The sequence below is a fragment of the Scyliorhinus torazame genome, chromosome 22, assembly GCF_047496885.1.
Source record: "Scyliorhinus torazame isolate Kashiwa2021f chromosome 22, sScyTor2.1, whole genome shotgun sequence".
Classification (NCBI taxonomy): domain Eukaryota; kingdom Metazoa; phylum Chordata; class Chondrichthyes; order Carcharhiniformes; family Scyliorhinidae; genus Scyliorhinus; species Scyliorhinus torazame.
The window spans coordinates 25171190-25185253 of record NC_092728.1 but is presented as its reverse complement, the minus strand read 5'-3'; positions in this window follow the sequence as shown (position 1 = coordinate 25185253).

Below are 14064 nucleotides of genomic sequence, written 5' to 3'. Positions count from 1 at the left end.
AGGTGGGGGGGGTGGCATTATTAATTAGAGATAGTATAACAGCTGCAGAAAGGCAGTTCGAGGAGTATCACCCTATTGAGGTAGTATGGGTTGAAGTCAGAAATAGGAAAGGAGCAGTCACCTTGTTAGGAGTTTTCTATAGGCCCCCCAATAGTAGCAGAGATGTGGAGGAACAGATTGGGAAACAGATTTTGGAAAGGTGCAGAAGTCATAGGGTAGTAGTCATGGGTGACTTTAACTTCCCAAACATTGAGTGGAAACTCTTTAGATCAAATAGTTTGGATGGGGTGGTGTTTGTACAGTGTGTCCAGGAAGCTTTTCTAACACAGTATGTAGATTGTCCGACCAGAGGAGGGGCAATATTGGATTTAGTACTTGGTAATGAACCAGGGCAAGTGATAGATTTGTTCGTGGGGGAGCATTTTGGAGATAGTGGCCACAATTCTGTGACTTTCACTTTAGTAATGGAGAGGGATAGGTGTGTGCAACAGGGCAAGGTTTACAATTGGGGGAAGGGTAAATACGATGTTGTCAGACAAGAATTGAAGTGCATAAGTTGGGAACATAGGCTGTCAGGGAAGGACACCAGTGAAATGTGGAACTTGTTCAAGGAACAGGTGCTACGTGTCCTTGATATGTATGTCCCTGTAAGGCAGGGAAGAGATGGTCGAGTGAGGGAACCATGGTTGACAAGAGAGGTTGAATGTCTTGTTAAGAGGAAAAAGGAGACTTGTGGAAGGCTGAGGAAACAAGGTTCAGACAGGGCATTGGAGGGATACAAGATAGCCAGGAGGGAACTGAAGAAAGGGATTAGGAGAGCTAAGAGAGGGCATGAACAATCTTTGGCGGGTAGGATCAAGGAAAACCCCAGGGCCTTTTACACATATGTGAGAAATATGAGAATGACTAGAGCGAGGGTAGGTCCGATCAAGGACAGTAGCGGGAGATTGTGTATTGAGTCTGAAGAGATAGGAGAGGTCTTGAACGAGTACTTTTCTTCTGTATTTACAAATGAGAGGGGCGATATTGTTGGAGAGGACAGTGTGAAACAGACTGGTAAGCTCGAGGAAATACTTGTTAGGAAGGAAGATGTGTTGGGCATTTTGAAAAACTTGAGGTTAGACAAGTCCCCCGGGCCTGACAGGATATATCCAGGGATTCTATGGGAAGCAAGAGATGAAATTGCAGAGCCGTTGGCAATGATCTTTTCGTCCTCACTGTCAACAGGGGTGGTACCAGGGGATTGGAGAGTGGCGAATGTCGTGCCCCTGTTCAAAAAAGGGACTGGGGATAACCCTGGGAATCACAGGCCAGTTAGTCTTACTTCGGTGGTAGGCAAAGTAATGGAAAGGGTACTGAAGGATAGGATTTCTGAGCATCTGGAAAGACACTGCTTGATTAGGGATAGTCAGCACGGATTTGTGAGGGGTAGGTCTTGCCTTACAAATCTTATTGAATTCTTTGAGGAGGTGACCAAGCATGTGGATGAAGGTAAAGCAGTGGATGTAGTGTACATGCATTTTAGTAAGGCATTTGATAAGGTTCCCCATGGTAGGCTTCTGCAGAAAGTAAGGAGGCATGGGATAGTGGGAAATTTGGCCAGTTGGATAACGAACTGGCTAACCGATAGAAGTCAGAGAGTGGTGGTGGATGGCAAATATTCAGCCTGGATCCCAGTTACCAGTGGCGTACCGCAGGGATCAGTTCTGGGTCCTCTGCTGTTTGTGATTTTCATTAATGACTTGGATGAGGGAGTTGAAGGGTGGGTCAGTAAATTTGCAGACGATACGAAGATTAGTGGAGTTGTGGATAGTAAGGAGGGCTGTTGTCGGCTGCAAAGAGACATAGATAGGATGCAGAGCTGGGCTGAGAAGTGGCAGATGGAGTTTAACCCTGAAAAGTGTGAGGTTGTCCATTTTGGAAGGTCAAATATGAATGCGGAATACAGGGTTAACGGTAGAGCTCTTGGCAATGTGGAGGAGCAGAGAGATCTTGGGGTCTATGTTCATACATCTTTGAAAGTTGCCACAAAGTGGATAGAGCTGTGAAGAAGGCCTATGGTGTGCTCGCGTTCATTAACAGAGGGATTGAATTTAAGAGCCGTGAGGTGATGATGCAGCTGTACAAAACTTGGTAAGGCCACATTTGGAGTACTGTTTACAGTTCTGGTCACCTCATTTTAGGAAGGATGTGGAAGCTTTGGAAAAGGTGCAAAGAAGATTTACCAGGATGTTACCTGGAATGGAGAGTAGGTCTTATGAGGAAAGGTTGAGGGTGCTAGGCCTTTTCTCATTAGAACGGAGAAGAACGAGGGGCGACTTAATAGAGGTTTATAAGATGATCAGGGGAATAGATAGAGTAGACAGTCAGAGACTTTTTCCCCGGGTGGAACAAACCATTACAAGGGGACATAAATTTAAGGTGAAAGGTGGAAGATATAGGAGGGATATCAGAGGTAGGTTCTTTACCCAGAGAGTAGTGGGGGCATGGAATGCACTGCCTGTGGAAGTAGTTGAATCGGAAACATTAGGGACCTTCAAGCAGCTATTGGATAGGTACATGGATTACGGTAAAATGATAGTGTAGATTTATTTGTTTTTAAGGGGAGCACGGTAGCATTGTGGATAGCACAACTGCTTCACAGCTCCAGGGTCCCAGGTTCGATTCCGGCTTGGGTCACTGTCTGTGCAGAGTCTGCACGTCCTCCCCGTGTCTGCGTGGGTTTCCTCCGGGTGCTCCGGTTTCCTCCCACAATCCAAAGATGTGCAGGGTAGGTGGATTGGCCATGATAAATTGCCCTTAGTGTCCAAAATTGCCATTGGTGTTGGGTGGAGGTGTTGAGTTTGGGTGGGGTGCTCTTTCCAAGAGCCGGTGCAGACTCAGGGGGCCGAATGGCCTCCTTCTCCACTGTAAATTAAATGATAATCTATGATTAATCTAGGACAAAGGTTCGGCACAACATCGTGGGCCGAAGGGCCTGTTCTGTGCTGTATTTTCAATGTTCTATGTTCTATGTTGTATGACAGCAGTCTCTCGGTCTCTGTAGGAGAGCGCTCTCTCTCACTCTCAGTATAACAACGCTCTCTCTCAGTAGGACAGCGCTCTCTCTCTCTCTGTAGAACAGCGCTCTCTCTCTCTCTCTGTAGGACAGCGCTCTCTCTCTCTCTCTGTACGACAGCGCTCGCTCTCTCTGTACGACAGCGCTCGTTCTCTCTGTACGACAGCGCTCGCTCTCTCTCTCTGTAGGACAGCGCTCTCTGTATCTCTCTCTCTCTGTAGGTCAGTGCTCTCTCTCTCTCTGTCGGACAGCACTCTCTCTCTCTGTCGGACAGCACTCTCTCTCTCTGTCGGACAGCACTCTCTCTCTCTGTCGGACAGCACTCTCTCTCTCTGTCGGACAGCACTCTCTCTCTCTGTCGGACAGCACTCTCTCTCTCTGTCGGACAGCACTCTCTCTCTCTGTCGGACAGCACTCTCTCTCTCTGTCGGACAGCACTCTCTCTCTCTGTCGGACAGCACTCTCTCTCTCTGTCGGACAGCACTCTCTCTCTCTGTCGGACAGCACTCTCTCTCTCTGTCGGACAGCACTCTCTCTCTCTGTCGGACAGCACTCTCTCTCTCTGTCGGACAGCACTCTCTCTCTCTGTCGGACAGCACTCTCTCTCTCTGTCGGACAGCACTCTCTCTCTCTGTCGGACAGCACTCTCTCTCTCTGTCGGACAGCACTCTCTCTCTCTGTCGGACAGCACTCTCTCTCTCTGTCGGACAGCACTCTCTCTCTCTGTCGGACAGCACTCTCTCTCTCTGTCGGACAGCACTCTCTCTCTCTGTCGGACAGCACTCTCTCTCTCTGTCGGACAGCACTCTCTCTCTCTGTCGGACAGCACTCTCTCTCTCTGTCGGACAGCACTCTCTCTCTCTGTCGGACAGCACTCTCTCTCTCTGTCGGACAGCACTCTCTCTCTCTGTCGGACAGCACTCTCTCTCTCTGTCGGACAGCACTCTCTCTCTCTGTCGGACAGCACTCTCTCTCTCTGTCGGACAGCACTCTCTCTCTCTGTCGGACAGCACTCTCTCTCTCTGTCGGACAGCACTCTCTCTCTCTGTCGGACAGCACTCTCTCTCTCTGTCGGACAGCACTCTCTCTCTCTGTCGGACAGCACTCTCTCTCTCTGTCGGACAGCACTCTCTCTCTCTGTCGGACAGCACTCTCTCTCTCTGTCGGACAGCACTCTCTCTCTCTGTCGGACAGCACTCTCTCTCTCTGTCGGACAGCACTCTCTCTCTCTGTCGGACAGCACTCTCTCTCTCTGTCGGACAGCACTCTCTCTCTCTGTCGGACAGCACTCTCTCTCTCTGTCGGACAGCACTCTCTCTCTCTGTCGGACAGCACTCTCTCTCTCTGTCGGACAGCACTCTCTCTCTCTGTCGGACAGCACTCTCTCTCTCTGTCGGACAGCACTCTCTCTCTCTGTCGGACAGCACTCTCTCTCTCTGTCGGACAGCACTCTCTCTCTCTGTCGGACAGCACTCTCGCTCTCTGTCGGACAGCACTCTCGCTCTCTGTCGGACAGCACTCTCTCTCTCTGTCGGACAGCACTCTCTCTCTCTGTCGGACAGCACTCTCTCTCTCTGTCGGACAGCACTCTCTCTCTCTGTCGGACAGCACTCTCTCTCTCTGTCGGACAGCACTCTCGCTCTCTGTCGGACAGCACTCTCGCTCTCTGTCGGACAGCACTCTCTCTCTCTGTCGGACAGCACTCTCTCTCTCTGTCGGACAGCACTCTCTCTCTCTCTGTCGGACAGCGGTCTCTCTCTCTCTGTAGGACAGCGCTCTCTCTCTCTCTCTGTAGGACAGCGCTCTCTCTCTCTCTGTAGGACAGCTCTCTCTCTCTCTCTGTAGGACAGCGCTCTCTCTCTCTCTGTAGGACAGCGCTCTCTCTCTCTCTGTAGGACAGCGCTCTCTCTCTCTCTGTAGGACAGCGCTCTCTCTCTCTCTGTAGGACAGCGCTCTCTCTCTCTCTGTAGGACAGCGCTCTCTCTCTCACACTCTTTAGGACAGCCCTCTCTCTCTCTCACTCTGTAGGACAGCCCTCTCTCTCTCTCTGCAGGGCAGCGCTCTCTCTCTCTCTCTCTCTGTAGGACAGCGCTCTCTCTCGCTCTCTCTCTCTCTGTAGGACAGCGCTCTCTCTCTCTCTGTAGGGCAGCGCTCTCTCTCTCTCTGTAGGACAGCGCTCTCTCTCTCTCTCTGTAGGACAGCTCTCTCTCTCTCTCTCTGTAGGACAGCTCTCTCTCTCTCTGTCTCTCTCTCTCTCTGTAGGACAGTGCTCTCTCTCTCTGTAGGACAGCGCTCTCTCTCTCTGTAGGACAGCGCTCTCTCTCTCTGTAGGACAGCGCTCTCTCTCTCTGTAGGACAGCGCTCTCTCTCTCTGTAGGACAGCGCTCTCTCTCTCTGTAGGACAGCGCTCTCTCTCTCTGTAGGACAGCGCTCTCTCTCTCTGTAGGACAGCGCTCTCTCTCTCTGTAGGACAGCGCTCTCTCTCTCTGTAGGACAGCGCTCTCTCTCTCTGTAGGACAGCGCTCTCTCTCTCTGTAGGACAGCGCTCTCTCTCTCTGTAGGACAGCGCTCTCTCTCTCTGTAGGACAGCGCTCTCTCTCTCTGTAGGACAGCGCTCTCTCTCTCTGTAGGACAGCGCTCTCTCTCTCTGTAGGACAGCGCTCTCTCTCTCTGTAGGACAGCGCTCTCTCTCTCTGTAGGACAGCGCTCTCTCTCTCTGTAGGACAGCGCTCTCCCTCTCTGTAGGACAGCGCTCTCTCTCTCTGTAGGACAGCGCTCTCTCTCTCTCTCTGTAGGACAGCGTTCTCTCTCTCTTGTAGGACAGCGCTCTCTCTCTCTTGTAGGACAGCGCTCTCTCTCTCGCTCTCTCTCTGTAGGACAGTGCTCTCTCTCGCTCTCTCTCTCTGTAGGACAGCGCTCTCTCTCTCTCTCTCTCTGTAGGACAGCGCTCTCTCTCTCTCTCTCTGTAGGACAGTGTTCTCTCTCTCTCTCTGCCTCTGTAGGACAGCGCTCTCTCTCTGTAGGACAGTGTTCTCTCTCACTGTAGGACAGCACTCTCTCTCTCTCTCTCTCTCTGTAGGGCAGCGCCCTCTCTCGCTCTCTCTCTCTCTGTAGAACAGCGCTGTCTCTCTCTGTAGGACTGTTCTCTCTCTCTCTCTCTCTGTAGGACAGCGCTCTCTCTCTGTAGGACAGGGCTCTCTCTCGCTCTCTCTCTGTAGGACAGCGCTCCCTCTCTATTTCTCGGTAGGGCAGCGCACTCTCTCTCTATCTCTCTGTAGGACTGCACTCTCTATCTCACTGGAGGACAGCGCTCCCTCTCTGTAGGACAGCGCTCTCTCTCTCTCGGAAGGACAGCACTCTCTCTCTCTCTCGGTCTCTGTAGGACAGCGCTCTCTCTCTCTCTGTAGGACAGCACTCTCTCTCTCTCTCTCTCTCTGTAGGACAGCGCACTCTCTCTCTCTCTCTGGGACAGCGTTCTCACTCTCTCTCTCTCTCTCTCTGTAGGACAGCACTCTCTCTCTCTCTGTAGGACAGCACTCTCTCTCTCTCTCTCTCTGTAGCACAGCGCTCTCTCTCTCTCTCTCTGTCTCTGTAGGACAGCGCTCTCTCTCTCTCTCTGTAGGTCAGTGCTCTCTCTCTCTCTGTAGGACTGCGCTCTCTCTCCCTCTCTCTCTCTGTCTCTCTCTTTGTAGGACAGTGTTCTCTCTCTCTCACTCTGTAGGACAACGCTCTCGATCTCTCTATCTCTGTAGGACAGCGTTCTCTCTCTCGCTGTCGGACTGGGCTCTCTCTCTCTCGCTGTCGGACTGGGCTCTCTCTCTCTCGCTGTCGGACTGGGCTCTCTCTCTCTCGCTGTCGGACTGGGCTCTCTCTCTCTCGCTGTCGGACTGGGCTCTCTCTCTCTCGCTGTCGGACTGGGCTCTCTCTCTCTCGCTGTCGGACTGGGCTCTCTCTCTCTCGCTGTCGGACGGGGCTCTCTCGCTGTCGGACGGGGCTCTCTCGCTGTCGGACGGGGCTCTCTCGCTGTCGGACGGGGCTCTCTCTCTGCAGGACGGGGCTCTCTCTCTGCAGGACGGGGCTCTCTCTCTGCAGGACGGGGCTCTCTCTCTGCAGGACGGGGCTCTCTCTCTGCAGGACGGGGCTCTCTCTCTGCAGGACGGGGCTCTCTCTCTGCAGGACGGGGCTCTCTCTCTGCAGGACGGGGCTCTCTCTCTGCAGGACGGGGCTCTCTCTCTGCAGGACGGGGCTCTCTCTCTGCAGGACGGGGCTCTCTCTCTGCAGGACGGGGCTCTCTCTCTCTCTGGAGGACAGGGCTCTCTCTCTCTCTGGAGGACAGGGCTCTCTCTCTCTCTGGAGGACAGGGCTCTCTCTCTCTCTGGAGGACAGCGCTCTCTCTCTCTCTGGAGGACAGCGCTCTCTCTCTCTCTGGAGGACAGCGCTCTCTCTCTCTCTGTAGGACAGCGCTCTCTCTCTCTCTGTAGGACAGCGCTCTCTCTCTCTCTGTAGGACAGCGCTCTCTCTCTCTCTGTAGGACAGCGCTCTCTCTCTCTCTGTAGGACAGCGCTCTCTCTCTCTCTGTAGGACAGCGCTCTCTCTCTCTCTGTAGGACAGCGCTCTCTCTCTCTCTGTAGGACAGCGCTCTCTCTCTCTCTGTAGGACAGCGCTCTCTCTCTCTCTGTAGGACAGCGCTCTCTCTCTCTCTGTAGGACAGCGCTCTCTCTCTCTCTGTAGGACAGCGCTCTCTCTCTCTCTGTAGGACAGCGCTCTCTCTCTCTCTGTAGGACAGCGCTCTCTCTCTCTCTGTAGGACAGCGCTCTCTCTCTCTCTGTAGGACAGCGCTCTCTCTCTCTCTGTAGGACAGCGCTCTCTCTCTCTCTGTAGGACAGCGCTCTCTCTCTCTCTGTAGGACAGCGCTCTCTCTCTCTCTGTAGGACAGCGCTCTCTCTCTCTCTGTAGGACAGCGCTCTCTCTCTCTCTGTAGGACAGCGCTCTCTCTCTCTCTGTAGGACAGCGCTCTCTCTCTCTCTGTAGGACAGCGCTCTCTCTCTCTCTGTAGGACAGCGCTCTCTCTCTCTCTGTAGGACAGCGCTCTCTCTCTCTCTGTAGGACAGCGCTCTCTCTCTCTCTGTAGGACAGCGCTCTCTCTCTCTCTGTAGGACAGCGCTCTCTCTCTCTCTGTAGGACAGCGCTCTCTCTCTCTCTGTAGGACAGCGCTCTCTCTCTCTCTGTAGGACAGCGCTCTCTCTCTCTCTGTAGGACAGCGCTCTCTCTCTCTCTGTAGGACAGCGCTCTCTCTCTCTCTGTAGGACAGCGCTCTCTCTCTCTCTGTAGGACAGCGCTCTCTCTCTCTCTGTAGGACAGCGCTCTCTCTCTCTCTGTAGGACAGCGCTCTCTCTCTCTCTGTAGGACAGCGCTCTCTCTCTCTCTGTAGGACAGCGCTCTCTCTCTCTCTGTAGGACAGCGCTCTCTCTCTCTCTGTAGGACAGCGCTCTCTCTCTCTCTGTAGGACAGCGCTCTCTCTCTCTCTGTAGGACAGCGCTCTCTCTCTCTCTGTAGGACAGCGCTCTCTCTCTCTCTGTAGGACAGCGCTCTCTCTCTCTCTGTAGGACAGCGCTCTCTCTCTCTCTGTAGGACAGCGCTCTCTCTCTCTCTGTAGGACAGCGCTCTCTCTCTCTCTGTAGGACAGCGCTCTCTCTCTCTCTGTAGGACAGCGCTCTCTCTCTCTCTGTAGGACAGCGCTCTCTCTCTCTCTGTAGGACAGCGCTCTCTCTCTCTCTGTAGGACAGCGCTCTCTCTCTCTCTGTAGGACAGCGCTCTCTCTCTCTCTGTAGGACAGCGCTCTCTCTCTCTCTGTAGGACAGCGCTCTCTCTCTCTCTGTAGGACAGCGCTCTCTCTCTCTCTGTAGGACAGCGCTCTCTCTCTCTCTGTAGGACAGCGCTCTCTCTCTCTCTGTAGGACAGCGCTCTCTCTCTCTCTGTAGGACAGCGCTCTCTCTCTCTCTGTAGGACAGCGCTCTCTCTCTCTCTGTAGGACAGCGCTCTCTCTCTCTCTGTAGGACAGCGCTCTCTCTCTCTCTGTAGGACAGCGCTCTCTCTCTCTCTGTAGGACAGCGCTCTCTCTCTCTCTGTAGGACAGCGCTCTCTCTCTCTCTGTAGGACAGCGCTCTCTCTCTCTCTGTAGGACAGCGCTCTCTCTCTCTCTGTAGGACAGCGCTCTCTCTCTCTCTGTAGGACAGCGCTCTCTCTCTCTCTGTAGGACAGCGCTCTCTCTCTCTCTGTAGGACAGCGCTCTCTCTCTCTCTGTAGGACAGCGCTCTCTCTCTCTCTGTAGGACAGCGCTCTCTCTCTCTCTGTAGGACAGCGCTCTCTCTCTCTCTGTAGGACAGCGCTCTCTCTCTCTCTGTAGGACAGCGCTCTCTCTCTCTCTGTAGGACAGCGCTCTCTCTCTCTCTGTAGGACAGCGCTCTCTCTCTCTCTGTAGGACAGCGCTCTCTCTCTCTCTGTAGGACAGCGCTCTCTCTCTCTCTGTAGGACAGCGCTCTCTCTCTCTCTGTAGGACAGCGCTCTCTCTCTCTCTGTAGGACAGCGCTCTCTCTCTCTCTGTAGGACAGCGCTCTCTCTCTCTCTGTAGGACAGCGCTCTCTCTCTCTCTGTAGGACAGCGCTCTCTCTCTCTCTGTAGGACAGCGCTCTCTCTCTCTCTGTAGGACAGCGCTCTCTCTCTCTCTGTAGGACAGCGCTCTCTCTCTCTCTGTAGGACAGCGCTCTCTCTCTCTCTGTAGGACAGCGCTCTCTCTCTCTCTGTAGGACAGCGCTCTCTCTCTCTCTGTAGGACAGCGCTCTCTCTCTCTCTGTAGGACAGCGCTCTCTCTCTCTCTGTAGGACAGCGCTCTCTCTCTCTCTGTAGGACAGCGCTCTCTCTCTCTCTGTAGGACAGCGCTCTCTCTCTCTCTGTAGGACAGCGCTCTCTCTCTCTCTGTAGGACAGCGCTCTCTCTCTCTCTGTAGGACAGCGCTCTCTCTCTCTCTGTAGGACAGCGCTCTCTCTCTCTCTGTAGGACAGCGCTCTCTCTCTCTCTCTGTAGGACAGCGCTCTCTCTCTCTCTGTAGGACAGCGCTCTCTCTCTCTCTGTAGGACAGCGCTCTCTCTCTCTCTGTAGGACAGCGCTCTCTCTCTCTCTGTAGGACAGCGCTCTCTCTCTCTCTGTAGGACAGCGCTCTCTCTCTCTCTGTCGGACAGCGCTCTCTCTCTCTCTGTCGGACAGCGCTCTCTCTCTCTCTGTCGGACAGCGCTCTCTCTCTCTCTGTCGGACAGCGCTCTCTCTCTCTCTGTCGGACAGCGCTCTCTCTCTCTCTGTCGGACAGCGCTCTCTCTCTCTCTGTCGGACAGCGCTCTCTCTCTCTCTCTGTCGGACAGCGCTCTCTCTCTCTCTCTGTCGGACAGCGCTCTCTCTCTCTCTGTCGGACAGCGCTCTCTCTCTCTCTCTGTCGGACAGCGCTCTCTCTCTCTCTCTGTCGGACAGCGCTCTCTCTCTCTCTGTCGGACAGCGCTCTCTCTCTCTCTGTCGGACAGCGCTCTCTCTCTCTCTGTAGGACAGCGCTCTCTCTCTCTCTGTAGGACAGCGCTCTCTCTCTCTCTGTAGGACAGCGCTCTCTCTCTCTCTGTAGGACAGCGCTCTCTCTCTCTCTGTAGGACAGCGCTCTCTCTCTCTCTGTAGGACAGCGCTCTCTCTCTCTCTGTAGGACAGCGCTCTCTCTCTCTCTGTAGGACAGCGCTCTCTCTCTCTCTGTAGGACAGCGCTCTCTCTCTCTCTGTAGGACAGCGCTCTCTCTCTCTCTGTAGGACAGCGCTCTCTCTCTCTCTGTAGGACAGCGCTCTCTCTCTCTCTCTGTAGGACAGCGCTCTCTCTCTCTCTCTGTAGGACAGCGCTCTCTCTCTCTCTCTGTAGGACAGCGCTCTCTCTCTCTCTCTGTAGGACAGCGCTCTCTCTCTCTCTCTGTAGGACAGCGCTCTCTCTCTCTCTCTGTAGGACAGCGCTCTCTCTCTCTCTCTGTAGGACAGCGCTCTCTCTCTCTCTCTGTAGGACAGCGCTCTCTCTCTCTCTCTGTAGGACAGCGCTCTCTCTCTGTAGGACAGCGCTCTCTCTCTGTAGGACAGCGCTCTCTCTCTGTAGGACAGCGCTCTCTCTCTGTAGGACAGCGCTCTCTCTCTGTAGGACAGCGCTCTCTCTCTGTAGGACAGCGCTCTCTCTCTGTAGGACAGCGCTCTCTCTCTCTCTCTCTCTCTGTAGTACAGCGCTCTCTCTCTCTGAAGGACAGCGCCCTCTCTCGCTCTCTCTCTGTAGGACAGTGTTCTCTCTCTCTCTCTCTCTGCCTCTGTAGGACAGCACTCTCACTCTCTCTCTCTGTAGGACAGCGCCCTCTCTCGCTCTCTCTCTGTAGGACAGTGTTCTCTCTCTCTGCCTCTGTAGGACAGCGCTCTCTCTCTCTCTCTCTGTAGGACAGCACCCTCTCTCGCTCTCTCTCTCTCTGTAGAACAGCGCTCTCTCTCTCTGTCGGACAGTGCTCTCTCTCTCTCTCTGTAGGACAGCACTCTCTCTCTCTCTCTCTGTAGGACAGCACTCTCTCTCTCTCTCTGTAGGACAGCGCTCTCTCTCTCTCTCTGTAGGACAGCGTTCTCTCTCTCTATCTCACTGGAGGACAGCGCTCTTACGCTCTCTCTCGGTCTGTAGGACAGAGCTCTCTCGCTCTGTAGGACAGCGCTCTCTCTCTCTGTAGGACAGCGCTCTCTCTCTCTGTAGGACAGCGCTCTCTCTCTCTGTAGGACAGCGCTCTCTCTCTCTGTAGGACAGCGCTCTCTCTCTCTGTAGGACAGCGCTCTCTCTCTCTGTAGGACAGCGCTCTCTCTCTCTGTAGGACAGCGCTCTCTCTCTCTGTAGGACAGCGCTCTCTCTCTCTGTAGGACAGCGCTCTCTCTCTCTGTAGGACAGCGCTCTCTCTCTCTGTAGGACAGCGCTCTCTCTCTCTGTAGGACAGCGCTCTCTCTCTCTGTAGGACAGCGCTCTCTCTCTCTGTAGGACAGCGCTCTCTCTCTCTGTAGGACAGCGCTCTCTCTCTCTGTAGGACAGCGCTCTCTCTCTCTGTAGGACAGCGCTCTCTCTCTCTGTAGGACAGCGCTCTCTCTCTCTGTAGGACAGCGCTCTCTCTCTCTGTAGGACAGCGCTCTCTCTCTCTGTAGGACAGCGCTCTCTCTCTCTGTAGGACAGCGCTCTCTCTCTCTGTAGGACAGCGCTCTCTCTCTCTGTAGGACAGCGCTCTCTCTCTCTGTAGGACAGCGCTCTCTCTCTCTGTAGGACAGCGCTCTCTCTCTCTGTAGGACAGCGCTCTCTCTCTCTGTAGGACAGCGCTCTCTCTCTCTGTAGGACAGCGCTCTCTCTCTCTGTAGGACAGCGCTCTCTCTCTCTGTAGGACAGCGCTCTCTCTCTCTGTAGGACAGCGCTCTCTCTCTCTGTAGGACAGCGCTCTCTCTCTCTGTAGGACAGCGCTCTCTCTCTCTGTAGGACAGCGCTCTCTCTCTCTGTAGGACAGCGCTCTCTCTCTCTGTAGGACAGCGCTCTCTCTCTCTGTAGGACAGCGCTCTCTCTCTCTGTAGGACAGCGCTCTCTCTCTCTGTAGGACAGCGCTCTCTCTCTCTGTAGGACAGCGCTCTCTCTCTCTGTAGGACAGCGCTCTCTCTCTCTGTAGGACAGCGCTCTCTCTCTCTGTAGGACAGCGCTCTCTCTCTCTGTAGGACAGCGCTCTCTCTCTCTGTAGGACAGCGCTCTCTCTCTCTGTAGGACAGCGCTCTCTCTCTCTGTAGGACAGCGCTCTCTCTCTCTGTAGGACAGCGCTCTCTCTCTCTGTAGGACAGCGCTCTCTCTCTCTGTAGGACAGCGCTCTCTCTCTCTGTAGGACAGCGCTCTCTCTCTCTGTAGGACAGCGCTCTCTCTCTCTGTAGGACAGCGCTCTCTCTCTCTGTAGGACAGCGCTCTCTCTCTCTGTAGGACAGCGCTCTCTCTCTCTGTAGGACAGCGCTCTCTCTCTCTGTAGGACAGCGCTCTCTCTCTCTGTAGGACAGCGCTCTCTCTCTCTGTAGGACAGCGCTCTCTCTCTCTGTAGGACAGCGCTCTCTCTCTCTGTAGGACAGCGCTCTCTCTCTCTGTAGGACAGCGCTCTCTCTCTCTGTAGGACAGCGCTCTCTCTCTCTGTAGGACAGCGCTCTCTCTCTCTGTAGGACAGCGCTCTCTCTCTCTGTAGGACAGCGCTCTCTCTCTCTGTCGGACAGCGCTCTCTCTCTCTGTCGGACAGCGCTCTCTCTCTCTGTAGGACAGCGCTCTCTCTCTCTGTAGGACAGCGCTCTCTCTCTCTGTAGGACAGCGCTCTCTCTCTCTGTAGGACAGCGCTCTCTCTCTCTGTAGGACAGCGCTCTCTCTCTCTGTAGGACAGCGCTCTCTCTCTCTGTAGGACAGCGCTCTCTCTCTCTGTAGGACAGCGCTCTCTCTCTCTGTAGGACAGCGCTCTCTCTCTCTGTAGGACAACGCTCTCTCTCTCTGTAGGACAACGCTCTCTGTAGGACAACGCTCTCTATCTCTCTCTGTAGAACAGCTCTCTCTCTCTCTCTCTGTCTCTGCAGAACAGCGCTCTCTCTCTCTCTTTAGGACAGCGCTCTCTCTCTCGGAAGGACAGCACTCTCTCTCTCGGAAGGACAGCACTCTCTCTCTCGGAAGGACAGCACTCTCTCTCTCGGAAGGACAGCACTCTCTCTCTCGGTCTCTGTAGGACAGCGCTCTCTCTCTCACTCTGCAGGACAGCGCTCTCTCTCTCACTCTGCAGGACAGCGCTCTCTCCCTCTCTCTGTAGGACAGCGCTCTCTCTCTGCAGGACAGCGCTCTCTCTCTCTCTCTCTCTCTCTTTCTGTAGGACAGCGCTCTCTCTCTTCTCTCTGTAGGACAGCGCTCTCTCTCTTCTC